Source organism: Hirundo rustica, chromosome 14 (genome assembly GCF_015227805.2).
Source record: "Hirundo rustica isolate bHirRus1 chromosome 14, bHirRus1.pri.v3, whole genome shotgun sequence".
Lineage (NCBI taxonomy): Eukaryota > Metazoa > Chordata > Aves > Passeriformes > Hirundinidae > Hirundo > Hirundo rustica.
In genome coordinates this window covers 15,577,779-15,590,612 of record NC_053463.1, presented here as the reverse complement: position 1 = coordinate 15,590,612, position 12,834 = coordinate 15,577,779, and positions in this window count along the sequence as shown.

The following is a 12,834-nucleotide window of genomic DNA, read 5'->3' as shown; positions in this document are numbered from 1 at the left end:
GGCGCAGCCCCAGCCTGTGCGGGACCGGGGCCGGCAGCAGTGGGACCCGGAGAGCCTTGGTCTCCCCAGGGACCCCCGGGCATGGCGGGGATGGGCTGGGCCCCACAGCCCCCGCACCCCTTCCCTGCGGGGCTGGACGGGACACCTGGCTGGTGACCGGGACCTTTGCACGGGCGCTGTCGCCTTCTGCTGATAACGAGACACGTGCGCAGGAGAAGGTCCAAGCACAGAGCCTGGCAAAGCAATTACGGGTTTGCCCAGATAAAATAGGTCAAAGACACAGGTAGGAGTGTTGAGTCGCCATCCCTGCCCCAAGCACATGACCGTGACTCACGGTGGTGGCCAGCGAGGGGACAGCAGTGGCCACCTGTGGGGTGATGCTGTGCCTGGAGTGCAGGAGGTTGGCTTGGGGTCTGTAGTAGGAATGTGGCTGGGGACAGTGGTGGTCCCCAGGGAGTGGAGCAGCGTGATCCTGCTCCTGTGCTGCTGTGCGTGCTGAAACCACCTTCTTTTTCCCCACCATTGATTAGTCGATCTAATCAGGCCGGCTTAGTGCTGGGTCTTTAATGAGGCTCAGCCAGGAAGAAATTATTTAAATTAGCTACATGACATGCTGTATTCTTGGGTGAGAAAGACAGGATACACAGCTACCCCTGCTCTATCTGAAGAACTCAGCCAGCACCTGAAGCGTGTCCCAAATGAAACCTGCTGGCTGATGGGAGGTGTGGGAGACATTCAAGGACCTTTCCAGGGCACCAAGAAGAGGCTGCGGTTCCCTGGATGCAGGCAGTGAAGCACCATCATTCCCCAGCCTTGTCTGCCCCAGCTGTGCTGCCCTCCTCACACAGAACCATATGAGCTGGAAAAGCCCTCTGAGATCATTGAATTCAATCACTCCTCCAGCACTGTCAAGGCCACCATTAAACCATGTCTCCAAGTGCCACATCTATGTGTCTGTTAAACCCCTCCAGGGATGGTGACCCCACCCCTGCTCTGGGCAGCCTGTTCCAATGCCTGAACACCCTTCTGCTGAAGACATTTTCCCCAATATTGAGCCTAAACCTCCCCTGGTGCAGCTTGAAACCATCCCCTCTCATCCTGACGCTTGCTGCCTGGGAGAAGAGGCCAACCCCGCTATAATCTTCTTTCAGGGAGCTGTAGAGTGGGAGAAGGTTTCCCCTGACCTTTATTTTCTCCTGAGCTCCCTCAGCTGTTTCTCATCAGACCTGTGCTTCAGACCCTTCCCCAGCTCCATTCCCTTCTCTGGCCGTGCTGCAGCACCCCTACATCTGGCAGAGCCTCCCAGGAGGCTCCACAGAATGGGAAAATAACTAATCAACCAACCAAGCAACTCCTGTGGGTCATTTTGTGCCACACCAGCGGGGCCGTGTGGCTCATGTGAAGGGTGTGAGGAAGGGGAGGGCTGGCGTGGAGGGGCCAGGGGAAGGCGCTGCCCATGTGGGCATGAGCTGAGGCTGCTGCTCCGCTGCCCTGGGGCTGCAGACAATTCCGTCCCACTCGGTTCCCTCACCCTACAATGTCATTTCCATTTGCCTTTGGAAAGGAAACTGCCCAGCCAGGACCTCGCAGCAGAAGCAATATACATTGTTCTGCTGAGCAACACTGAACTTGTCCTGGTCCTTGACTCCAGTGCCAGTGGGCACACACGGTAGTCCTGCTAAACATTAACTGTGAAAGCAGCTTGAAAAACATTGCTTGGCTTGATTAAAATCTTCAAATTACACTTGATACTTACATATCCTTATGAGCAGTTTGCACATACTTTGAATATTAGTGCAGGCTGGGCTTTATGGCCCTTATGACCCCTCCAGCAGAAATTATACACTAATTTCTAGGTGCAGCTGTCTTTACCCTGGGAACAAAGCTGGTAGGGAATGCCATACAGCAAATTAGGATTTAGCTCCTACAAAGAGAGGACAAGCCAGCTGTCCCCTGGAAAAAGGAGAGGCAGGACTGAGCAAGGACATGTGGAAGGTACATTTCCCTGATTTCCATCAGGTGTGTTAGCACATCCCCAGAAGCCACCTGAGCGGTGTGGGAGAACCCTGGAGGTGTTACACGTGTTGAGCTGATGGGTTCACATCAGCTCCCACTCAGGCTTCACTGTGATGTGTGTTGTGGCTGCAGCTGAGGGCAGGGAACTCCTGAGACACAGGGATGGAGTTGTTTGAAAATGGTGTCTGAAATGGTGGAGGACAGACCAGGTTTTGCACTCTTTGCCTTTCTACTAACGTTTCTTTACCTTCCTTTCCCCCGTCCCCGAACGTGACCCACCATTATTAGCAGATGTGGGAAGGGAGGTGTGAATCCTGTTTACTGGGGAGCCTGTACTGCCTGGAAACTCTGGTTTAGCAACATTTATCTCCCCCCAGCCCTCCCAGTGCCTGGCAAATTCAGCAGCTCCATAATCAAAGCTTTTGTCTTTGTTGTTTACTTTTTTCCTTTCTGATTGCCTGAACAACACCAGCCAGAGGGAAGGAGTTGACCTTGCCAAGGACGAGGGCAGGAGCTGGACCTGGACAGCACAACAGGCTGTGGAGGGCAGGTAAACAGGAACAGCAGAGTGCAAGGCCATTGTGGTGGCTGCTTGCCCCCATTCCTGTGGGTTTCACACCTCTTTCCACACAGTAATTCAGTAAAGCCCGTTGCAAAAGCCTTGTGAAACACCCCAGGGTCTTTGCAAGAGGGTTCTGTAAGACTACAGCTTGCAGGCAGGGCCGGCTGTGTTGGTGACCGGTTTTGGTGGAGGTGTCTCCAGGGCAGAAGGGATCAGGGAGGAGATGTCCCTGTCCTTGTCTCTGTGACAGTGCCAGCTGAAGAGATCCTGCTCCATCTCCAGACTCCCACCAGCCTGTGCTTTCCTTCCTGCTGCATGCCAGTGCCTCCACAAAAACACTGTTTAGAGCCTGTGAGCAGATCCAGGATCAGTGAACACCCAAAAAGAAAAACGCTTCCCGGGAGGATAAAATCCCTGGATCTGCACTCTCTGTGCTGAAATCCCAAGCCCTGCCTGGGACAAAGGTCCTTCTTACCTGTCACCTTCACTCTTGGGAAATTTTCCTGACTTGCTTGATCAGAATTCAGGGTTTGAAAGTTCAGATCCACAGTTGTTGGATTACACTTTTTTCTGACCCAGAGATGGGGCAACTGAGAGGTGTTTTAAAAACTTTTATTCTATTTTCAGTCTCATGTGAAGGGTGAGAAAATACAGATGTTATAATTCACGCCATCACAATTACAGGCCAAACTATTTTCTAATTACAATACATTATAAACATTTCTTGGCCTATCAGGTTTTGCCACACAATGCTTTTAATTCCTTAAAGCAAATCATCTAAAATTACTCCTCGTGGGTCTTACTCAAAGCATCTTTCATAGTTTTATTTCTCTAAAGTATCTAGTCTTACTTGTAAGGCCATCATTTGAAACTTGTTTCTAGTTCTATTTCTCTCTTAACAATGTCTGTCCTATTCCATGGCATTTGGAATAGCATTGGCATTAAGGTGAAGCTGAATCTTCACCTTGAATCAGTTAAGAATTGGATGAATAATTAAGATCCGTGGCGCAGATCTGCTGAACGGATTCAATGTCCCTTCACGTTTGTCCAAGCTCATCTACCTAAACCCTGCACTCTGAAAGCTGCCTCTGTGAGAGAGAAGTGCTGGTTGCTCTTCCCTCCTTACTCAGGATGGGTTCTGCTGTGCTTACAGAGCCCTCTGCGTGCTCCTGGTCTCAGCTGTCCCATCTGCGGGTGCAATGGAGGGTTACTGCAGCACCGCTCCCCTCCTCACAGTGCAGAAAGCCGTCACACAGCTCGCTGTGCCCCGACCCTGTGCAGGATGGTCCTGAGGCTCATCTGCTCCTCTGCTCAAAGCTGCCAGGACTTTGGTGCTGGGTCATTCTGAAGGCTTGGGTTTCTGCTCTTGGTAGCACTCGGCGTCCTTTGATCTTTGCCTGCTTCGTGCTTATCTCTCACTCCCGCTCAGTAAAGATTTATGCTGGTAGATAAAATAGGAAGGTTGTTACATCTGGGTACGGGAAAACAAAACATCGTTAAGAGCCAGGCTGGCCATAAATGGAAGGAGAACAGATCACCTGGCACGGTCCAAGGCTGGAGGAGCCCCTCACAGAGGTGCCTGTGCAGGGGAAGCCAGAGCCATCACCCTCCTCCTGCTACACCGGATAAGAGGGGCCTGGGATGTATCTCACATCCACGGATGCTCCCTGCACTCCAGCGTGGCTGGCAGAACTGGGATGTGCTCCATTGCATTTAGAGCTTAGTGCTGTTTAGCTGGCACTGAGCAGGCTCCTTGTGCTTGCCATGGGGGCCACTTCCCTGACTGTATATTCAAGTCTAGTGCTCATTAGTGGCTGCTTTTTGCTTTCACTGCTGCTCTAGTGCTTATCACCTCGCTGGATCGTGCCTGGGAACACTTTGATAACAGCCTTTGATGGGCCTGGGCTGGCAGGTGGCCAGGGCAGTGCTGCTGTGTCTGTGCTGGGCAGGCTCCAGTCTGAACCTGAGCTGAAGGGACTGAGAATGAGTCCACAATGGAGCACAGATCCACCTGCAGGCCGTGGAGGAGCCCACGCCGCAGCAGGAGGATGCCTGAAGGAGAGCAGCCCCTGTGGGGAGCAGGTTTGCTGCAGGACCTGTGACCCCTGGGGAGATCCAAGCTGGAGCCGCTGGTGAGGAGCTGCAGCCCGTGGGAAGGACCCAGGCTGGAGAAATTCAGGGAAAATCCTGTGGGTCAGACCCCAGGCTGCAGCAGGGGCAGCAGAGATTCCCTGCAGCCTGTGGAGGACTGGGATGTGACCCCACTAATGGGGACTCTGGCAGGAGCCCCAGGTGAAGCCAGGCTGGGGACAGAGGCAGGAGCTCAGTGCAATGTTAGATCAGGTAACCTGGCCCAAAAGGACCAGGGATGGAGATTGCAATGGAGCTGTAATTTGTTGTAAGCCGTGATGTGAGTTGTGTGTTTCAGGAATGACTGTAGCAGGCACCATTCAACCCAAAGCAGGAGAACCCTCCCAGGAAGCAGTTGCAAGGCAGCTGTGACCTGCCCTGAGCTGCCTCTGGTGCCCCATAACTCTCCCCACCCAGCAGATCTGCTGTCCCGAGCGACCACCAGAACAGATGGAGCTCAGTCATGGACTAAACAAATTCAAAAGGTGTTTTGTTTTTATAAATATTTTTATAAACATTTTCCAGAGTGGTCCATGGACTAAGGGAATGATATCTGTGTGTTATATCAAAGAATGGGAAGGGGGGGTTGTACTGAATAGTGTGGGACCTGGAATGGTGCAAATGGTATGGGATATGAGGTGGAATGCGCTGGGTTTGGCTGGAGTAGAGTTATTTTCTTCCTGGTGGCTGCTGCTGTGTTTTGTATTTGTGCTGAACACAGGGTTGATAATACAGAGATGTTTTTGTTATTGCTGTGCAGAGCTCGCACAGAGCCAAGGCCTTTTCTGCTTCTCATACTGCCTGGCTGCCGAGGAGGTCGTGTGGAGGCGGGCAGGAGACACAGGCAGGGCAGGAGATCCCAGCTGACCAAAGGGATATCCCATAGCATCACTGCTTGGGCTGGCCTGGGGTGGCCACTGCAGAGTGGATGTGTGTGGAGGATGGCACATGTCCCTGTGGGTGCAGTGCCCCACAGGCAGGGCGGGGAGGGCAGGACCAGGCTTCAGCAGGGGTCTTGCCAGGGTCCTGCATGCTGGCTGGGAAGGGGGACGGGTGAGGTTGCACAGAGGGAATTCTGTCTCAGTGCTTGCAGTTTGCTGCTGCCAGCAGGGAAATCACCACCCCTACAGGAACTGACAGGAGAGATGGGGCAAGGCTACAAGAGCATGTAGTGACACGGGGGAGTGGGTTCAGAGTCAAAGGGATTAGGTTTAGATTAGATATTAGGAAAACATTCTTCCCTGTGAGGGTGCTGAGGCTCTGGCACAGGGTGCACAGAGAAGCTGTGGCTGTCCCTGGATCCCTGGCAGTGTCCAAGGCCAGGCTGGATGGGGCTTGGAGCAGCCTGGGACAGTGGAAGGTGTCTCTGCCCATGGCACGGGGTTGGAACTCGATGATCCTCAAGGTCCCCTTCCAACCCAAAGTGTTCTATGATCCTGTGACCCTTTGGAGCAGACAGCTGCAGGTGTCCTGTGGTACCCAGGAGCCCTTGGCTCCCACCAAGCAGATTGAAGAGTGCTGGAGAGAAGGCACAATCATTAATGCTTTCATAACAGTGCCTTGTGCTTCCTACAAAGCATTTTATCCCAAGAATGCCAAGAGTTTTGCAAGATCTTAAATAATTAATCCTTAGAGCAGTGCCACGCAAGGCTGAAATATCGCCCTCCCTCCTCAAATTCATCTCCCTGGGATGGCCCATGCTGGGAGCCCACGGACAGGAAAAGAAAAATTACTCAAAGCCCCACTGCCCAACAGCTCAGAGGAAATCCAGAGCTGGGGTTTCCCTGGGACACCCCCAGTTCTGCAGAGGCTGTTCAAAAGCAGTTCTCTTAGCACCTTGATTTTGTTCAGGGTTTTCTGGAATGATCCTGAGTTTTGGCCCTGGTCCTGGAAGAGCCGGGCATGGCCCACACCTGGAGAACAGCCCTCCTCTGTCCAAGGGCTCTAAACTGCATGAGTGAGTTGCCTGGAGCCCTGTGACTGATGTTGGAAGCTCCCTGTGTCATTAACCAAGGGATTTGGACTCAAGCAACCCCAAACTCCACAGGACACCCAGATGATCTGCCCACAGCCCTTCTGCTGGCGCTGCCCCACAGCCAGCCCCGTCCCACGGGACCTGCCGAGACCAGAGCCTGGTGGAATTGTGCCCTGGCCGCTGGCAGGGCTCCTCCCTGTGCTGTGAATCCCCTGGGACTGCGGGTGGGCATTGCTCCTTGTAATCCAGGGCTGTGCCAGCCCCTTCCCAGCCAGCCCCCTACTGCTGCAGACTGACCCTATTCCCAGATGCCTCAGCAGCAATTTAGCAGCTCGAGGGCATAGGAAAAGCCCACCTCTGTCTTTGTAGGTGTTTAGGTTTGTTTCCAGCACTGGCTTTCCAGCTCTCAGCAGCAGGACCCAGGGAATTTCAGCCTTGTCTGTGCTGGGGGGATTTGGCACAGCCGCTTCTGTGCTGAATTCCCCTTTTCTGCTGGGAGCAACATCGCTGCCGTGTGGCCACACAGCTCTGGAAAAACGTCCTGCTGCTTGAGACACAGGCACAGAAGGGTGGTGGAGGGAGCTGAAGGCTGAAATCACTCCAGGGTTTATCCCGAGTAGCAGCTGAGCGTTGCATCTGCTGCCCCAGTCCTGCGGCTCCACAGCTGGGCGGGCTCTGGAGTTTAAACTTCCCAAGCAGGAGTTTGGATGTGCAGTCCTGCCGGCATCCCACAGCCACAGGACCCGCAGTGCCCGTGCGGGGACAGGCGAGGGGACAGGCCAGTTCTGCAGCAATGCACTGGCACCCTCTAATGACACAGCGGTGAATGTTCGGGGGTCGCTCCCGCAGCCCGTCCTGCCCTGCCGGGGCTGCCTGCCGCTCTCCCGCACCTATCCTGGGGCAGGGCTCCCTCTTCTCCACCTGCTCTGCTCCAGATCCACGCCTCAGCTCCCCTTTGGTGCTGCCGTTCCCCGGGTGCAGACATCAGGGACGCAGCAGGCAGGGTTGGTGGCTGTGCCCGCTCTGCCAGGGGAGCTGCCAGCGGGCGCTCTGCGCCCATCCCTCGGCCCCAGCAGCAAAGCCAGCTGTGGTTGCCCCTACACCACTGCAGCAGCAGGGCTGGCGGGCTGTGGCAGGGTGCTGTAAGCCCAGTTTTGGCCACACTGCCTCAGGAACCCCTTTACTCCCACTCGTGCTGCCTCAGAGATGCTGGCACGGTTTGGCAGCTTGGTTGCATGGGCTCCAGTCTCTCCTTTCCAGCCCATTCTGTGGCAAAGCCAGAGAATGTGTCACTGAAATGGGATCCCAGAATCATGGAGTGGTTTGGATTGAAGGCAGCAATAAAGCTCATCTCATTCCACTCCCATGCCGTGGGCAGGAACACCTTCCACTAGACCAGGTTGCTGCAAGCTGCTGTCCAAAGTGACTTTGAACATTTCCAGGGATGGGGCAACCACAGCTTCTCTGGGCCTCACCATCCTCACAGGGGAGAATTCTTCCCAATATCTAATCTAAATCTCTCCTCCCTTAGTTTAAAACCATTCCCCCATGTCCTATCACTCTGTGCCTGTGTAAAAAATCACTCTCCTTTCTTATAAATCCCTTTAAGTACTGGAAGGAGACAATGAGGCCTCAGCTCAACCTCATCCCAAACGATGCTGAACCTGATGAGAACCTGAGCTGCACAATTGTCTTCTTGGTGACGTGGTGCCATGGCCATCAGTCTGGGTGTCCAGCGTGGGCTCCAGATGTGCACAGCAGGGCACGGAAGCTCAAGGGAGGGGAGGCTCCAGCTCCTCTCCAGCTGCTCCAACCCCACCTAGACCCTGCTGCTGGACTCTGGGAGCTCAGTGGAGCTCGATTTGCTCAGCAAGGACACTTTAGCCACGCTCAGCCATCTCGCAGGGCCTGATGGCAGAGCTGCCACCATGGCAGGCAGCAGCTCTTGGCACGGAGTGGGCAAACACAGTCAGCTTTTCCATGGATGTGGTGTTGGTTGGCAAAAGGCTTTGGTGCCCTGGAATTGAGGCTGGCCATCAGGAGTAGCAGGGCAGTCCCAGTGCTGTCCTGCCAAACCTGTGGCCAGGGTCAGCACCTTTCTACCTCAGCTGGGAGAAGGGGAAAAAGGGTGGGGAATGGTCCTAGGAAAACCAGGACTGTGGATCCCTGGACAAACAGGCCAATGTGATCTTGAACACTGAATCAACAGCCTGAGCAGAGCCGGGGCCAAGAGCTCCGGGGGAAGTCTTTGTCTCCTCTGACAGATGTGAGGTCTGAGCTCTGGTCCATGTGCCAGGGCATCCCTCCTCTCCTGCAGGAGCTGCCAGTGCTATCATCCTCCCAGGAGATGTGCCCAGAAACCTCTTCCCTCGAGAGTGGGTGGCTCTGGGGAGGCTGGGAGAGGCTCTGGGACTCTACAAACAGGGGCAGAGGGGTAGGGTGGGATGGGAATGGGGATGAGATAGGAACAGGTGGGTATGGGATGGGGTTAGGGATAGGGACGAGCATGTGAAAAGAGGGGAGTGGGAGGGGAATGGGGTGGGGTTAGATGGGGTAAGGAAAAGGATGAGATAAACATGGGGAGTGGGATCAGGATAGGGAGGAAAAGAGGAAGGGGTGGGATAGAGGTGAGGAGGGGAAGGGATAGAGTTGAGATAGAGCCTATGGACAGGGCTGAGGAATGGAGCTGTGCTAGAGCTGGGGAGAAGAAGGGAAGGGAAAAGGGAAAGGGGAGAATCAGCTCTTGTTCAGAGAGCACACGTTCAGGCAGCAGCTCACGCTAGCTCAGCCACGAGGGCCACAGCAGCTTTGGAGAGCACTGCATGCCTTTCTCTTCTGCTGCTGTCCCAAGGGGCTGTGCTGCTCCGCCAGCCAACTGTACCAGTGGGTTTTTATTTTACATTTATTTTCCTAATGGCTTGGGTGGCCTGAAAACTTGAGCAGTGAATTGTGACTGCTCAAGATTGGGTAAAAATCCACACAATGGCTGTGCGCTGCAGTGTGGCACCAGGGATGAGTCACTGAAATTGCAATTAGGAAAGAAAATAACAGTGGGTTTACAAGCTCCTTTCCAGGAGCGTCGCGTTTCTCTGGAATTACAATGGCTCCTTGGAGTGGTCTGTGAGACATTGCTCCACGTCAAAAAATACATGGAACTGGAGGAATTGGTAGCTGATGTAGAACAGTTTAAGAGTGAAGGGAGGGAGGAAAACCAGCGTCAGTTTTCACAGTGTCACATGGGTGCTTTGGGAGGGGCTGTGGGGTGAGCAGAGGGAAAAACCCCAGCGCACCCCAGGGATGTGGGGCAGTGGAGCTGTGCCCTGACACGGAGCCCAGGGGGGTGCAGGTAGTCTGGGCAGAAAGGGCACACAGGGAAGGAGGCCCTGGGAGTGACAGGGGTCCCACAAGTGTCCCCTCCTCAGCTTGCAGAACCCTGCTGGACAGAACCTCTCAGCAGAGCGCAGCAAACAAGGAAGATGCATCACCCCCGGATTGCTGGAGTCCTGGAAAGCAAAAGTCAACCTTTTGTTTGTCTCTCAATAGCTTTATTTTGTTTTTTTGTCTGGAAGGTACAGACTGCTTTGCAGTGGGCAGGGGTGTAAAGCACTGAGCAAAGAAGCTCATGGGGAATGGGCACAGATAAAATCTTTGTGGCCTTGCACCAGCAGCAGGTGTCAGAGAGTCCTGGGGAGAGGCTGACCACAGCCCTCCTGTCCACATGGTGCCAGCAACACTTCTGACTTCTGTTCCCTCTATTTCCAGCTGCCCCAGCTCCAGGGGGAAAGAGCAGCAGCTCCTGGGGGCTCAGCCTGGCTCGGGCACGGGGATCTGTGTGCATCCATCGGGCTCGGCTTCACTCCCAGGCCAGCATCTGCACAAGAAACTGCAAACCCGGGGCTTTGGGGATCCCCATCATCACCTCCACTCCAGTGCAGAGACACAGCTGTGCCACCCACCCCAGGACCAGGGCAGAGGAGAGCTCCTCACCCTCTCCAGGCCGGCCGCAGGCATCAGCCAGCTCTCGCCTGTGGGCTCTGAACAGCCCTCATCTGCTTGGATTGCCATGTTTTTAGTAATTTTAATTAAACACAGAGATGTTCCAAGGTGGAGAGCAGACAGACACTGCTGCTGCTGTTGGGAAGCAGAGCCCTTCTGCTCGCTGTGACCGCTCTCCTGCGCTGTGACTGTCCCCAAAGCGACAGAGCACAACAGGAGCCAACAGCCCCCGTGCTGTTTTGTGCCCCGATGCTCCTGGGCAGCCATTCCATCAGCCCGAGGTGTTGTGAGTCCTGTCTGTCCCAGGACTCCCAGGAGGGTGAGTCCAGATCTCCTGCTGCAGCCTGGCTTCCTGGGGAGCAAGGCAAAGCTGCTTGGCCTCTTCAGCTTCATTGACACAGGGGAAGGCTCAGTCCTGGTCAGCACCGGGTGGGATTCTGGAATCAGCTGCCAGTTGGCTTTGGGAGGTGAAAACACGGAGGGTCTCCAGCTGGTTAGACAGGTTTGGGCCAAAATCACCGTCTGGCTGCTGGGTACTGCGGGACTCTGGAGTGCCAGGTGCCTCATCCTGCAGGTCATGAGTGAGACAGGGACTGTAGACCTCAGAATCCTGAAGGGAAGGAGCGTGAAAAGCAATAGCACAACCCTGAACTTTGTGAGAGCAGACTTCAGCCCCTTCACAGGTCTGCTTGTAAAAGCCTCATTGGATAAGGCAGAGAAGTACCCAAAGCCTGCAGGAAAGCAAATGTCACTCCTGACTTTAAGAAGGGCAAGAAGGAGGATCCAGGGAACTTCAGGCTGGTCTGCCTCACCTCCATCCCTGGGATGGGAACAGCTAACTCTGCATATCAATTCCAGGCACATGAAGAACAAGAAAATCATCACTGTTTGATTCCCCACGTGGAAAGTCACACCTGGAGTGTCCAGTGCTGGTCTTCCCAGCACAGAGAGAGGCTGGAGAAACTGGAGACAGTCCAGAGGAGAGAGCCACAGGGTGGGTGGAGGGGCTGCATTGTGTCTCACGAGAGAGCTGGGACTGTCCAGCCTGGAGAAGGGAAGGCTTGGGGGGCCTTACCTGTGTGTATAGACACCTGAAGGGAGGGTGGAGAGAGGAAGGACCCAGGCTCTTATCAGTGGTGCCCAGTGACAGGACAAGAGACAATGGGCACAAATGGAAACACTGGAGGATCCCTGTAAGCACCCAGGAGCTATGGAGTCTCCATCCTTGGAGGTGTTCAAAGCCACCTGGACAAAGTCATGGTCAAGGGGCTCTCGTGGTTGAGTGGGGGTCAGAGCAGGTGACCTACAAAGGTCCCAGCTGACCCACCCAGTGTGTGTGATTCTGTGACGTGCACAGAAATGCCAGGGGGAGCTTTGGGGCAGCTGGGACAAGGTGAGCTGGGGCAGGTGCTGCCAGGTGTCCATGTAAAGGACAGACAACCTGCAGAGGTTCCAGCTGTCCCTGGATGTGGCACAGTCACAGAGCTGCTCAATTTGCTGGTTTTGGTGTCAAGCCAGGACAAACATGTGCATTTCTTCTGTCACACTCTGGGCACCAAGGGGTGTCCTGTCTCCATCACCTGCCTGACACCTGGACAGCAAGCACCAGGACTGAGCCCAGCCTGCAAAGAGCAAGGTAAGAACAGCACACTTTGCAGAACGAGCTGATCTATTGTATGGGCCAGAAGAAACGCTAAGCACTTAAATAACTGCTTTAGCCTATATTTAAACAGCTACAGAGCTCCTTTGAATTTTCAGAACCGCTGTGAGCTGAGCTGCTCCTGTGGGACATGGAGTTTGTTGAGCTGGCTGAAAGACAAATTAGAGGTCAGCTTCGGGCAACTTTATTTCGCAGTCCTGGGCTGGTACTTCACACACACACACACACACACACACACACACACACACACACAAGGGTCATGTGAGCATCTCATCTGAGTGCCAGCAGCAGGGCACACAGAAGTGAGGCATTGTCAGCCTTGCCCCTCATTTACGAGGCTTTCAGGCAGCCAGTTCCCTCCTGGAGAGTGCAAGCTCCTGGCAGAGCAAAGGCGGACAGGAAGGGTCACTCCTCCTTTTGCTGTCAGACCCAGCCGCAGTAATGTGGGACCCGCAGGTGGCAGCTCCGCACCTTCCTGAGGGGACGCTTGGGTGG